Source organism: Mytilus edulis, chromosome 12, assembly GCF_963676685.1.
Source record: "Mytilus edulis chromosome 12, xbMytEdul2.2, whole genome shotgun sequence".
In the NCBI taxonomy this organism is placed as follows: Eukaryota; Metazoa; Mollusca; class Bivalvia; order Mytilida; family Mytilidae; genus Mytilus; species Mytilus edulis.
The window spans coordinates 24,892,285-24,904,587 of NC_092355.1; the positions used below are offsets into that span (position 1 = coordinate 24,892,285).

At 33.3% G+C, this 12,303-nt stretch overlaps 1 long non-coding RNA gene across 1 annotated transcript in view; it reads left to right on the forward strand.

Moving 5' to 3' along the window:
- The first annotated feature begins 381 nt into the window (after nt 1-381).
- LOC139498104 (uncharacterized) overlaps nt 382-12,303 on the forward strand; it is a 46,634-nt gene continuing 34,712 nt past the window's right edge. Inside the window, exon 1 of the long non-coding RNA XR_011657812.1 lies at nt 382-529. This is a non-coding gene — a long non-coding RNA (uncharacterized lncRNA). The remainder of the gene's footprint in view (nt 530-12,303) is intronic.

Genomic DNA, 12,303 nt, shown 5'->3' on the forward strand with positions numbered 1-12,303 from the left:
TTGCATGACAACCAATCATTATAATAGTACTAAATTTGCAGCCGTGGATATTTCTAAAAACAAAATGAAAGACAGCACATGACTACTAGTTTTATAATTTTAAGACGATGTTAAGTTAAAAATGACCATTTCAGACTCACTTTCATGTACTAATGAAAAATGAATTGTATGTTTAAAAACGAAACGATATTTCATACAGAATAAAAACAAACAAATTGTGAAAACGTAAAAGAGTTACATACAAAAAAATAATATATTTATATCACTCTGCATTCACCACACTTTCAATGTACATTTTTATAAACAGGTCAGAACATTGCTTTAAGAAAACAGACTAAACAGTCATCTTATCATTACATACAACAAAAAAGTTCTTATTTAGCAGTGGACGGAAGTACGTACATGTACGACAATATAGGGAACAGATGCACGCATACACAACAAGAATTAAACAGCTGGTGGTCTGTCGATCTTGGTGCAATATATCTCATATCTCGTGTAGTTATTTGGGGACGAAACGATTGCTGCAGTGAGTATTATTGATTATGATATACGTATCGGGTATAAGTTAGTAAGTAAGTAAATTGTTTATTATAGTGACATGTGTTTTTCACAAAATATTATATAATACAGTGAAATATAAACAATAATTAGAACACCCGACCCTTTGGGTCTTTAAGTCACTTTAAACATAAATTTCAATAGTACGACGAACAAAAATAAATAAATGTTATCGAAAATTTTCATATAAAAAGTTTTTTCTCTCACTGAAAGCTTGCAAAAGATATTTAGCAGTTTTTCTCGGATGTTGACTTAGTAAATATTTAAACTGTCTTCATTTGATAGTATACATAAATTGTCTATTTGTGAGAAATGTTGCAGTCGCAGATTGTTATAAAAGTTACAGTTGATAAGGAAATGAAATTCGTTTTCCACACAGTTATCGCTACACATTTTACACAAACGGTCACATTCGTCTTCACCTACAAAACGACCAGTTTCTAACCTGAGAGGAAGAATGCCACACCTGAGTTGCGCTATTATGGATCGTTCAGTACGGTTAAGATTAAGTTCAATGTATTGTTCACAGCAGTATTCAGATTTTATGAGCCTGTATGTTCGTAGTTTCGGAAAGTTTGTTAAACCTTTCTGCCAATTTTCGGATCATTTATCTTTGAGTAATGTTTGACACATCAATACATCGCAGGTGTTTTTTGTAATGAAATTGCTCTGTAGTCCTATAACTGACATAATGTTTTTCACTTCGAGTGAACAATTGTTCGTGCATTTTTCGTAGTCCCAATTGAAGACGCATTTACATATACGAGTGTCGTCCATTGATATAAGTTTGTTCCAATACCTTATCATATTGCACCATCGTCGTTCCTTTGCATTCACCCAACCAACTTCACCGTTTATTGCCAATGTTGGTACAAATTTATGGACGCCAAGAAAATAACGAATTGCTTTGTTCTGGATTTGATTCATGCAAGCGAAGTCTTTGTATCCCCAGATCGAAGAACTGTAGTCAAGCACTGGTACTACACACGAGGTAAAAAGTTTCTCAAAAGTTTTAATTCCAAAGTCTTTTAGATGATGAATCTTGGATATAACTCCTCCTAAAGCTCTACCTCCAGCTTCCGATAGTCTATTTGCATTATCTTTAAAGTCCTTTAGGTCGTGAAATGTTACACCGAGGTATTTGTATGTGTCAGTTAATTGAAGAAGATTGTTACCGATTTTGAACTGAAATTTACTTCTTTTAGATCGAGACGGACGAAAATGCATAAGTTTTGATTTCTCTGTATTTATCAAAACACGCCATCGCTTGCACCACTCATGGACTTTATCAAGCATACATTGCATGTCAGTTTCGGATGATACCAATAAGACTATGTCGTCCGCATATAAAAGTAACGAAAGCCTTGAGTCGCCAATATTTACACCAAGTCCGAGACTGTTTACTTCCTCTACCAGATCGTTGATAAAAATCGAAAATAACGTCGGGGATAAATTATCCCCTTGTTTAACCCCAGAACTGCATACAAACTACTGTGAAAGTCTGTTGTTCCCACGAACACAAGCAGAAGTACTAACTAAAGGTAAATGTTTTTAATGGAGTTGTAAATTTTCCCATCAATGTTTTTTTAACAAAAGCTTATATAACAGCAAATCTCGGTCAACAAAATTGAACGCTTTCTTTAGATCAATAAAAGTTGTAAATGAAGTCTTGAGGTTTCTCGATACAGCATTAAGAGTAAATACATGATCCTCACACGATCGATCGGAGCGAAAAACCATTTTGTTCGTCTGCTAAAATATCGTTGGACTCTAAATATGATGATACTCGACTGTTTATGAATGCACTGTACAGTTTTGATATACAAGAAAGTAAACTAATTCCTCGGTAATTGAGAGGTACACGTGGATCTGAAGATTTGTCTTTTAGAATTGGACAAAATATAGCAAACAGATGGAATGATACCGGTTTCAAAAATCAGTTGGAACAATGAATGAATCACGACCACTATATGTTCATACTTCATTACTTCGTATGGAATACTATCTATACCACAACTTTTGCCGTTTTTTGTTTTGTACACAAGCCGTCTAATTTCTTCGATGGTTATAGTCGTATTTCTATCTTGATTTGCATTATAAAGCGGGTCAAGCATTTTGTCCTCTAATGACGATTTGTGTGTTGAAACTTGCCTATAAAATTCATCGTCGAAATTTGAAGCGGCATTATCCGTATTGTATATGTTCTCAAATTCTGTTTTCCATTTATTCAATATAGTTTCATCATCCGTGAGAATCGTTCCATCTTCGCCGTATACCTCCATCGGGATTCTCTGGGTTTTTTTTATTTTTTCCCAAAATTAATTAGGGTTCGATGTTGTCATGTTTTCAACTTCAACACAAAACGAATGTCTAAATTGTCGTTCACATCGCTTTAAAGTGCGGTCAAATATATTTTGGGCAGTATGAAATTCTTCACGGAGTTTACGTTTAACGGACAAGTTTCCTCTGAATTTAAGAAATCCTTTTTCCTTATTACGCATTGAATGCCACAGTGAGCCAAGATGGTAATTCCAATAAGGTTTTCCCACTTTAAAACTTTAACTTGTCCTTCTACTAGTCGAAAACCGGAATTTTAGCGTTCATTTCGTCAATGATTATATTACACAAATCTGAATATATATTATCCATATTTGTCTAGTTTTCTCTTGTGGTTTCTATTCTGAATATCAAATTTTGCAAAGCGGTTTTACGCATGTCCGACGCTAGAAAATCAATTGGTATCGAGTTTAATTTGTATCGTTTTGACAGAGAACTTGTAACTTGGTAGGGTTCGTTAGCTTCCTCGTAGGTATTGAATTCTGCTAATATAACGGAATGATCAGGAATTTTACTTCTTTCTCCAAGAAAGTCAAAAAGATTGAAATCTTATAATATTGGGTATAATTGGGTATTGAATATTCTTGACATATTTTTGCAGTAAAGCAGAGGAAGATACAAGAAAAAAATAGAAATTCGAAGAAAAATATTTAGAATTGAAACAACTTATACCAAAAGTTTGTACATATAATTTTATTAAAAAACATCATGTTGCACAATAGTACAGTTCGTCCTAGTTTTGCGTAATAGCTACTCTTATTTTGATTTATCGTTTTAGTTCTCTTTACACATGTCTTAAAATATGCCAATCATTGTAGAGTCACCGCTAAATAAATGTTATTATGAATATCAGCCATTTTTTTTGGTGCGCTCGTTTCTCATCACTACAATTTCTAGTTTCTCGTCATTTTGTTCATGTATAAATATCATAGGCGATTCCAAATTCAATTATTTTCTTGCGTATTATTCACCTCTACTATAGATTTGAAGGTAAAAAAAAATAGACTGATTATTACTAAATAAAACAAAAAGGACAGCTAGTGCATCTTAAATTGTCATTTCATTTTCAAATTTTCAAATGCATAGTTTAATTTAGTTTAACATATCTCGTGTCTGAGTTAATGATTTACAAAGGCAAATATTAAAATATGTAATTAAGCTGTCAGACAACATCAGTACCTAAAATATATCTACTTCAAAACCATTATGTATTATTTGTGAAATTCATACGGAATATTTATCAACAATAATGATAACCATTATACTTATGCTGTGTAAATTTTCGTCGACCTTCTTGAAAATTAAAATAAACTCGTTTTTCAAAGATTAATGTTATATGTTGTTAGTCTATTGTCAATATCGAGGAACGATCAAGACATGACGTAGATCTTCTAGTTTAGAAAGTAAATTTGAAAAAGAAAATATATGGGGAATGTGTCAAAGATACAACATCCCCCAGGGGCGTAGCTAGAATGAAACGATGTGAAAGCAACTACCGCCGAGCGGAGCGAGGCGAAAAATGTTTTGGACCCTATTTTGCAGAAAAATGTTTTTTTTTCGGTTTTCAATCATACATGTCATAGAACGGTTAAAATAGGAGCTGTATGCAGATAAAAATTTATGCAACACATATTTTTGATACAGAATTTACTCAAAATTGTCAAAAATCTGCTCTTCGGGTCTGGACAGAAACAAACTTCTCTATTACTTTGTCAAAATTCACACTGGAATCCCGATGAATATGCAGTAATGCGATGTAACTGTCGATTTTCATTGTTGATCGTACTTTTGTTTTCAATTACATACTTAGTACCGTGACTGAAAGATCTCCATCATGGCATGGTAGCACTCGCGAGATGTTAAAAACCAGCGTACGTGTTCGGCATCGAGCGACCTCCCAATTGAATTCGTCAAAATTACATGCCAGGTCAGTTTCGTATGTGTGACTCTCGGACAATATTGAGATTTGTTCGTTTGTGATATTTCCTACAACACGATGAAGCAGATACAGCGAAAAGAAGCGATTTTCTGGTAATATACTTGACGCGACTCCACTCTCCAGTTCCCTTATCATATGGTCTACGAACGCAAAAAATAATGAGACTTTCAAATACTGTGTTGGCGTGGTTGCAGGGCAGTGGCGTAGCTGGGTCATTTTTACGTGTACGCCCGAACCTTGGCGAGGGATATGAGGGGTTCCAACCGCTCAATGTTAAACCACCTGCTGGTAGTGGGTTCGAAAGGGAAAGCTATCGAGAATGAGATACCATAATGATTCCTGTCAGTAAAAAATCATTGATAGCAACATACTTTTGAATCTAAATGGTTTATTTGTTTTGGTTAAGTTTTGTAATATGTTAACTTATTCATCGTGTTAAACTGGAAGCTAGCCTAATGGTCATTGGTTTTAGAGAAAACGTCCAAACCAATATTACTTTTAAATAAGTTTAAAGGGTGCTGTGACTGAGCATACAATCGACAAAAGCACTTTTTAATGAACACGAAAAAAAATATATTTCTAAGAGGTGCAATATAAAAAAATTCTGGAACACCTAGGATGTCTTCCCACAAAAAGTGAATCAATTTGTCATTACTTTAAAGGGATTTAAAAAAAAAATCTTTTTGATATTTTTTTCTTGATCTGGAATATTTCACGACAATCTATGAAGATTTATAAATTGAGCATGTAAAACAATTAATTGCGTAAAGAAAAGTCCGGCTATCTGTCTATCAGAAAAGAACAGAAAAATGAACGAAAACAAATGCTTTCAAAATTTTAGCTATTATAGGTTGCACTTTGTAAATACAGCTGTTTATCAAAACACGCCTCTTTTGGGGAGATCTTGAATATTCATAGAAAATTAATTTTGTTTACATACTGGTTCCCAGTTATGCTCTCTGTGTTCCATCTCACAGAGACATAACTTGGGAATGTTACCAGTAAATGTACATGTGCATATTGTTTACATTGAAATCTGTGGTAACCTTTCATTCGAGGTAGGGGTAGTTAAGAAAATTAGTGTTAGTTTAAACTTTCAATTGTAGGATAAGATTTTTTTCAAAACTTCATAGTAAAAGTGGTACAGTTTTAGCCGTAAAGGGAGTTCCTATGGGAAATTGCATTGTCAATATTTACAGAAATGCAACCTTTAGACATAATTTAAGTCACAGAAAAAGCTTCTTCAGCATTTTCATAATATTCGATGAAGGTTCGACAAGTAGTTAATGTAATTGAGAAATAATAAAATGTAAGCCCAAACTGCGACTACTTATTAATTGCAGAAAGAAATACATTTTGTCCTTTAAATGCGGGAAAATTAAAGATATAATTGCATTATTATATTGCTCTGAATACTCTTTTGATCATTATGACAGTTTCTGTCCAACTTTCGTAAAATTTCACGGAGAGTCATTCAAAAGACTTTATCCACGCCGCTTTGTCTCGCTTTTGGGACATAAATCACAGGCTCGACATAAATACAAACAGCATATCGTATCTGAGCAGACAGTGAATTGCTTTAAATATAAGAAAAGTACGTAGAATTCATAGTAGATTCAGACTTTTACAAAAGATTCGAACAAATACTAGTATATTAAATGATCTATTTGAGTAGATTTCGACTCTTTTTATTCAAAATTACAATCCATTGAAAAAAGAAGCACAAGGCTGATGTGCTTTTGACCAATTTTTCTTATTTTATGTCGATTATTTGTTTTATTTTCAAAATTCAAGTGTACGCCCGGGCGTTTTGACGTAAACGTAGCTACGCGCATGCAGGGTGATTGGCTCCGGTAGTCTGTCGACCACATCGCCTAGGCATATTTTCAACGATATCGAAGGGATCCGATAATATTAATGCCGATTGGTACATCACATTCCAAACTGATGAACTGTACACTGTAAAATGTGCTCCAAAACTACATGTCTTAGACTGAGCATTACAAATTCAATTCTTGTAAAAGATACAAGTTACCTTCCGATTTTGTCATAATCTCCAATATGTTTTTATTTTGAAACCAAATGTCCTTATTTAATGATATTTCATCAATCAAAAAAGTGACAACGTAGGTGTTCCTTTAACATTCAATTTTTAAATATTGCCATTTCTTTTTTGCATGCCGAATCAATGTATACGCAACTGCGTGTTAGCGTTTGGGGAGCTACGATCCTTTTCTGCGCAGCAGCATGATTCGAACAGCTTCATCAACACTTGTAACTAGGTTGTCAAATAAACACGACCCCTGCTGTTGTTTCAATCTTATTTACACGAAGTTTGTGTCGAAGAACGTTAAACAAATATCATAATAGTCTAAGATAAATCTATTATACTGTTACATGCATCACGCTGTCCGATTCCGATTGACCAATTTAACTCATCTCTTCTGTTAGTTTTTTTTTTTTTTTGTGAAAACGACGTGGATGCACGTGCTGTCGTGCCTCCGGGTAGCTACGCCCCTGATCCCAACCACAAGGCGTGCCTCCGCTGATTCCAAAGCAAAAGTGTGTACTAATTCAGTAATAACGGACGTCATACTTAATCCCGAAATATAGAAATAAATGAAAATTAAAAATAATAAAGGACAAACAAAGGTCAGATGTTCTTGTCTTGGGACAGGCGTAAAAAAGCGGCGGGGTTCAACAAGTGTTTTGAGATCTCAACCTTCCCCCTATAAGTCTAACCAATGTAGAAAAACCCACAGCAATACGCATAGTTAAACTGAGATTAAGGAAATTCCAAGTCTAACGTCAGAATCGGTAACAAAAGAAACTACAAAAAAATGATAATGATTTATAAATTAACAAAGACTGCTAGCAGTTACTGACATGCCAGCTTCAGACCTCAATTCAAATGACTGAACGATTATGTAGTAGCCTTCATCTCTAATTCGATTGGATATATGAGATCGCTCAAATGTGAATTACTCCTATCAAAATCAATATTTTCTTGAAAGCAGTTACAGTATTACAACACATTTTGCGATTTGAGATAGCGGACCCAATCGTAATCATGAGTTTGTACATTGTTAAAAATACTGCACACTAACTTACGTTTTTGACCCAAAGTCATTTGTATACAATTGTTTGGTTAGCAATCGTAACAAATCACTTTCGTACCGTTTATCTTTTATTTTGAAGAAATAAACAATTAACTTATAGACAATAAACAAGAAGGAAATGTAAACCTCTTATTTACATTCCTCATAGGATATGCACAAAGAACTATAGACTATATTATTTTCATACTTTAAACGACAAAAAATATTTCATATATCTACCTGTGTACGTTTACATTCTGACGTCTGGTGCGCTATCCTTCATTAGAGCCTTAACATACATAAATGGAATTCAAAAATAAGAAAGCAGCTAATGATGTTGTTAAGTTTGCTAAATATAATAAATATTTTTTTGTTTTTATTGTTATTATGATACTTGTTGTATTTGTATGTGTTGTCATTATATTCATGATATTCTAATATTCGTGTTGTGTGCATTTTTGCCACCGCGCTGAAGTACGTCCATTATTCATAGTTTATTATTCATTATTCAATAATGAATAATGAAATAGTTCATTATTCACTATTCAATATTGAAAAATGAATAATGAATAATGAAATGGTTTATGTTTCATTATTCAAATTGAAGCGGTGAATAGTGAAACAAATATAAATAAAATTGAGTTTGACACTATAGCTATATTTTGATTCGAAATGACCATAAGACGGTTTACGGAGGACCTAAATGCCACAATATGCATAAAAATGAGGAAATATAAAAAAGAAGATGTGGTATGATTGCCAATGAGACAAATATCAAGAAAGACCACAATTACACAGACATTAACAACTATAGCTCACCGTACAGCCTTCAACAATGAGCAAAGCCCATACCGCATAGTCAGCTATTAAAGGTTACGCAACGAATATTAGAAGACCTAAATGCCAAAATACGCGTGAAAAAAAAGAAATAGCCAATTATGAATAATGAAATGGATATTTTGAATAATGGAATGGACTGCGGCGACTCTTTAACCCCTAATTGTAGATAAACTTTATACTTCATTCGAAAGCTGATTACAAGAGGAACAAAATGTATATAGTCAATATGTTCCGCAAAGAATATTAGAAGACCTAAATGCCAAAATACGCGTGAGAATTAAGAATTAGCCAATTTTGAATAATGAAATGGATATTTTGAATAATGAAATGGAGTGCGGCGACCCTTTAGCCCCTAATTATAGATAAACCTTATACCTCATTCGAAAGCTGATTACAAGAGAAACAACATGCTTATAATCAATATGTTCCGCAACGAATATTAGAAGACGTAAATGCCGAAATACGCGTGAAAATTAAGAAAAAGTCAATTTTAAATAATGAAATGGATATTTTGAATAATGGAATGGACTGCGGCGACCCTTTAGCCCCTATTATAGATAAACCTTATACCTCATTCGAAAGCTGATTACAAGAGGAACAAAATGTTTATAGTCAATATGTTCCGCAACGAATATTAGAAGACCTAAATGCCAAAATACGCGTGATAATTAAGAATTAGCCAATTTTGAATAATGAAATGGATATTTTGAATAATGAAATGGAGTGCGGCGACCCTTTAGCCCCTAATTATAGATAAACCTTATACCTCATTCGAAAGCTGATTACAAGAGAAACAACATGCTTATAATCAATATGTTCCGCAACAAATATTAGAAGACCTAAATGCCGAAATACGCGTGAGAATTTAAAAAAAGTCAATTTTGAATAATGAAATGGATATTTTGAATAATGGAATGGACTGCGGCGACCCTTTAGTCCATATTATAGATTAACCTTATACCGCATTCGAAAGCTGATTGCAAGACGAACAAAATGTATATAGTCAATATGTTCCGCAACGAATATTAGATGACCTAAATGCCAAAATACGCGTGAAAATTAAGAAATAGCCAATTTTGAATAATGAAATGGATATTTTGAATAATGGAATGGACTGCGGCGACCCTTTAGCCCCTAATTATCGATAAATATTATACCTCATTCGAAAGCTGATTACAAGAGGAACAAAATGTATATAGTCAATATGTTCCTCAACGATTATTAGAAGACCTGATTGCCAAAATACACGTGACAATTAAAAAAAGGCAATTTTGAATAATGAAATGGATATTTTGAATAATGGAATGGACTGCGGCGACTATTTAGCCCCTAATTGTAGAAAAACTTTATACTTCATTCGAAAGCTGATTACAAGAGGAACAAAATGTATATAGTCAATATGTTCCGCAACGAATATTTGAAGACCTAAATGCCAAAATACGCGTGAAAATTAAGAAATAGCAAATTTTGAATAATGAAATGGATATTTTGAATAATGGAATGGACTACGGCGACCCTTTAGCCCCTAATTATAGATAAACCTTATACCTCATTCGAAAGCTGATTACAAGAGAAACAACATGCTTATAATCAATATGTTCCGCAACAAATATTAGAAGACCTAAATGCCGAAATACGCGTGAGAATTTAAAAAAAGTCAATTTTAAATAATGAAATGGATATTTTGAATAATGGAATGGACTGCGGCGACCCTTTAGCCCCTATTATAGATAAACCTTATACCTCATTCGAAAGCTGATTACAAGAGGAACAAAATGTTTATAGTCAATATGTTCCGCAAAGAATATTAGAAGACCTAAATGCCAAAATACGCGTGAGAATTATTAATTAGCCAATTTTGAATAATGAAATGGATATTTTGAATAATGAAATGGAGTGCGGGGACCCTTTAGCCCCTAATTATAGATAAACCTTATACCTCATTCGAAAGCTGATTACAAGAGAAACAACATGCTTATAATCAATATGTTCCGCAACGAATATTAGAAGACGTAAATGCCGAAATACGCGTGAAAATTAAGAAAAAGTCAATTTTGAATAATGAAATGGATATTTTGAATAATGGAATGGACTACGGCGACCCTTTAGTCCATATTATAGATAAACCTTATACCTCATTCGAAAGCTGATTACAAGAGAAACAACATGCTTATAATCAATATGTTCCGCAACAAATATTAGAAGACCTAAATGCCGAAATACGCGTGAGAATTTAAAAAAAGTCAATTTTGAATAATGAAATGGATATTTTGAATAATGGAATGGACTACGGCGACCCTTTAGTCCATATTATAGATAAACCTTATACCGCATTCGAAAGCTGATTGCTAGACGAACAAAATGTATATAGTCAATATGTTCTGCAACGATTATTAGAAGACCTGATTGCCAAAATACACGTGACAATTAAAAAAAGGCAATTTTGAATAATGAAATGGATATTTTGAATAATGGAATGGACTGCGGCGACTCTTTAGCCCCTAATTGTAGAAAAACTTTATACTTCATTCGAAAGCTGATTACAAGAGGAACAAAATGTATATAGTCAATATATTCCGCAACGAATATTTGAAGACCTAAATGCCAAAATACGCGTGAAAATTAAGAAATAGCAAATTTTGAATAATGAAATGGATATTTTGAATAATGGAATGGACTACGGCGACCCTTTAGCCCCTAATTATAGATAAATATTATACCTCATTCGAAAGCTGATTACAAGAGGAACAAAATGTATATTCAATATGTTCCACAACGAATATTAGAAGACCTGATTGCCAAAATACGCGTGAAAATTAAAAAAAGGCAATTTTGATTAACGAAATGGATATTTTGAATAATGGAATGGACTGCGGCGACTCTTTAGTCCCTAATTGTAGATAAACCTTATAATTCATTCGAAAGCTGATTACAAGAGGAACAACCTGCTTATAGTCAATATGTTCCGCAACGAATATTAGAAGACTTTAATGCCGAAATACGCGTGAAAATAAAGAAATAGCCAATTTTGAATAATGAAATGGATATTTTGAATAATGGAATGGAGTGCGGCGACCCTTTAGCCCCTAATTATAGATAAACCTTATACCTCATTCAAAAGCTGATTACAAGAGGAACAAAATGTATATAGTCAATATGTTCCGCAACGAATATTAGAAGACCTAAATGCCAAAATACGCGTGAAAATTAAAAAATAGCCAATTTTGAACAATGAAATGGATATTTTGAATAATGGAATGGACTGCGGCGACCCTTTAGCCCCTAATTATAGATAAATCTTATACCTCATTCGAAAGCTGATTACAAGAGGAGCAAAATGTATCTAGTCAATATGTTCCGCAACGAATATAAGAAGACCTAAATGCCAAAATACGCGTAAAAATTAAGAAATAGCAAATTTTGAATACTGAAATGGATATTTTGAATAATGGAATGGAGTGCGGCGACTCTTTAGCCCCTAATTGTAGATAAACTTTATACTTTATTCGAAAGCTGATTACAAGAGGA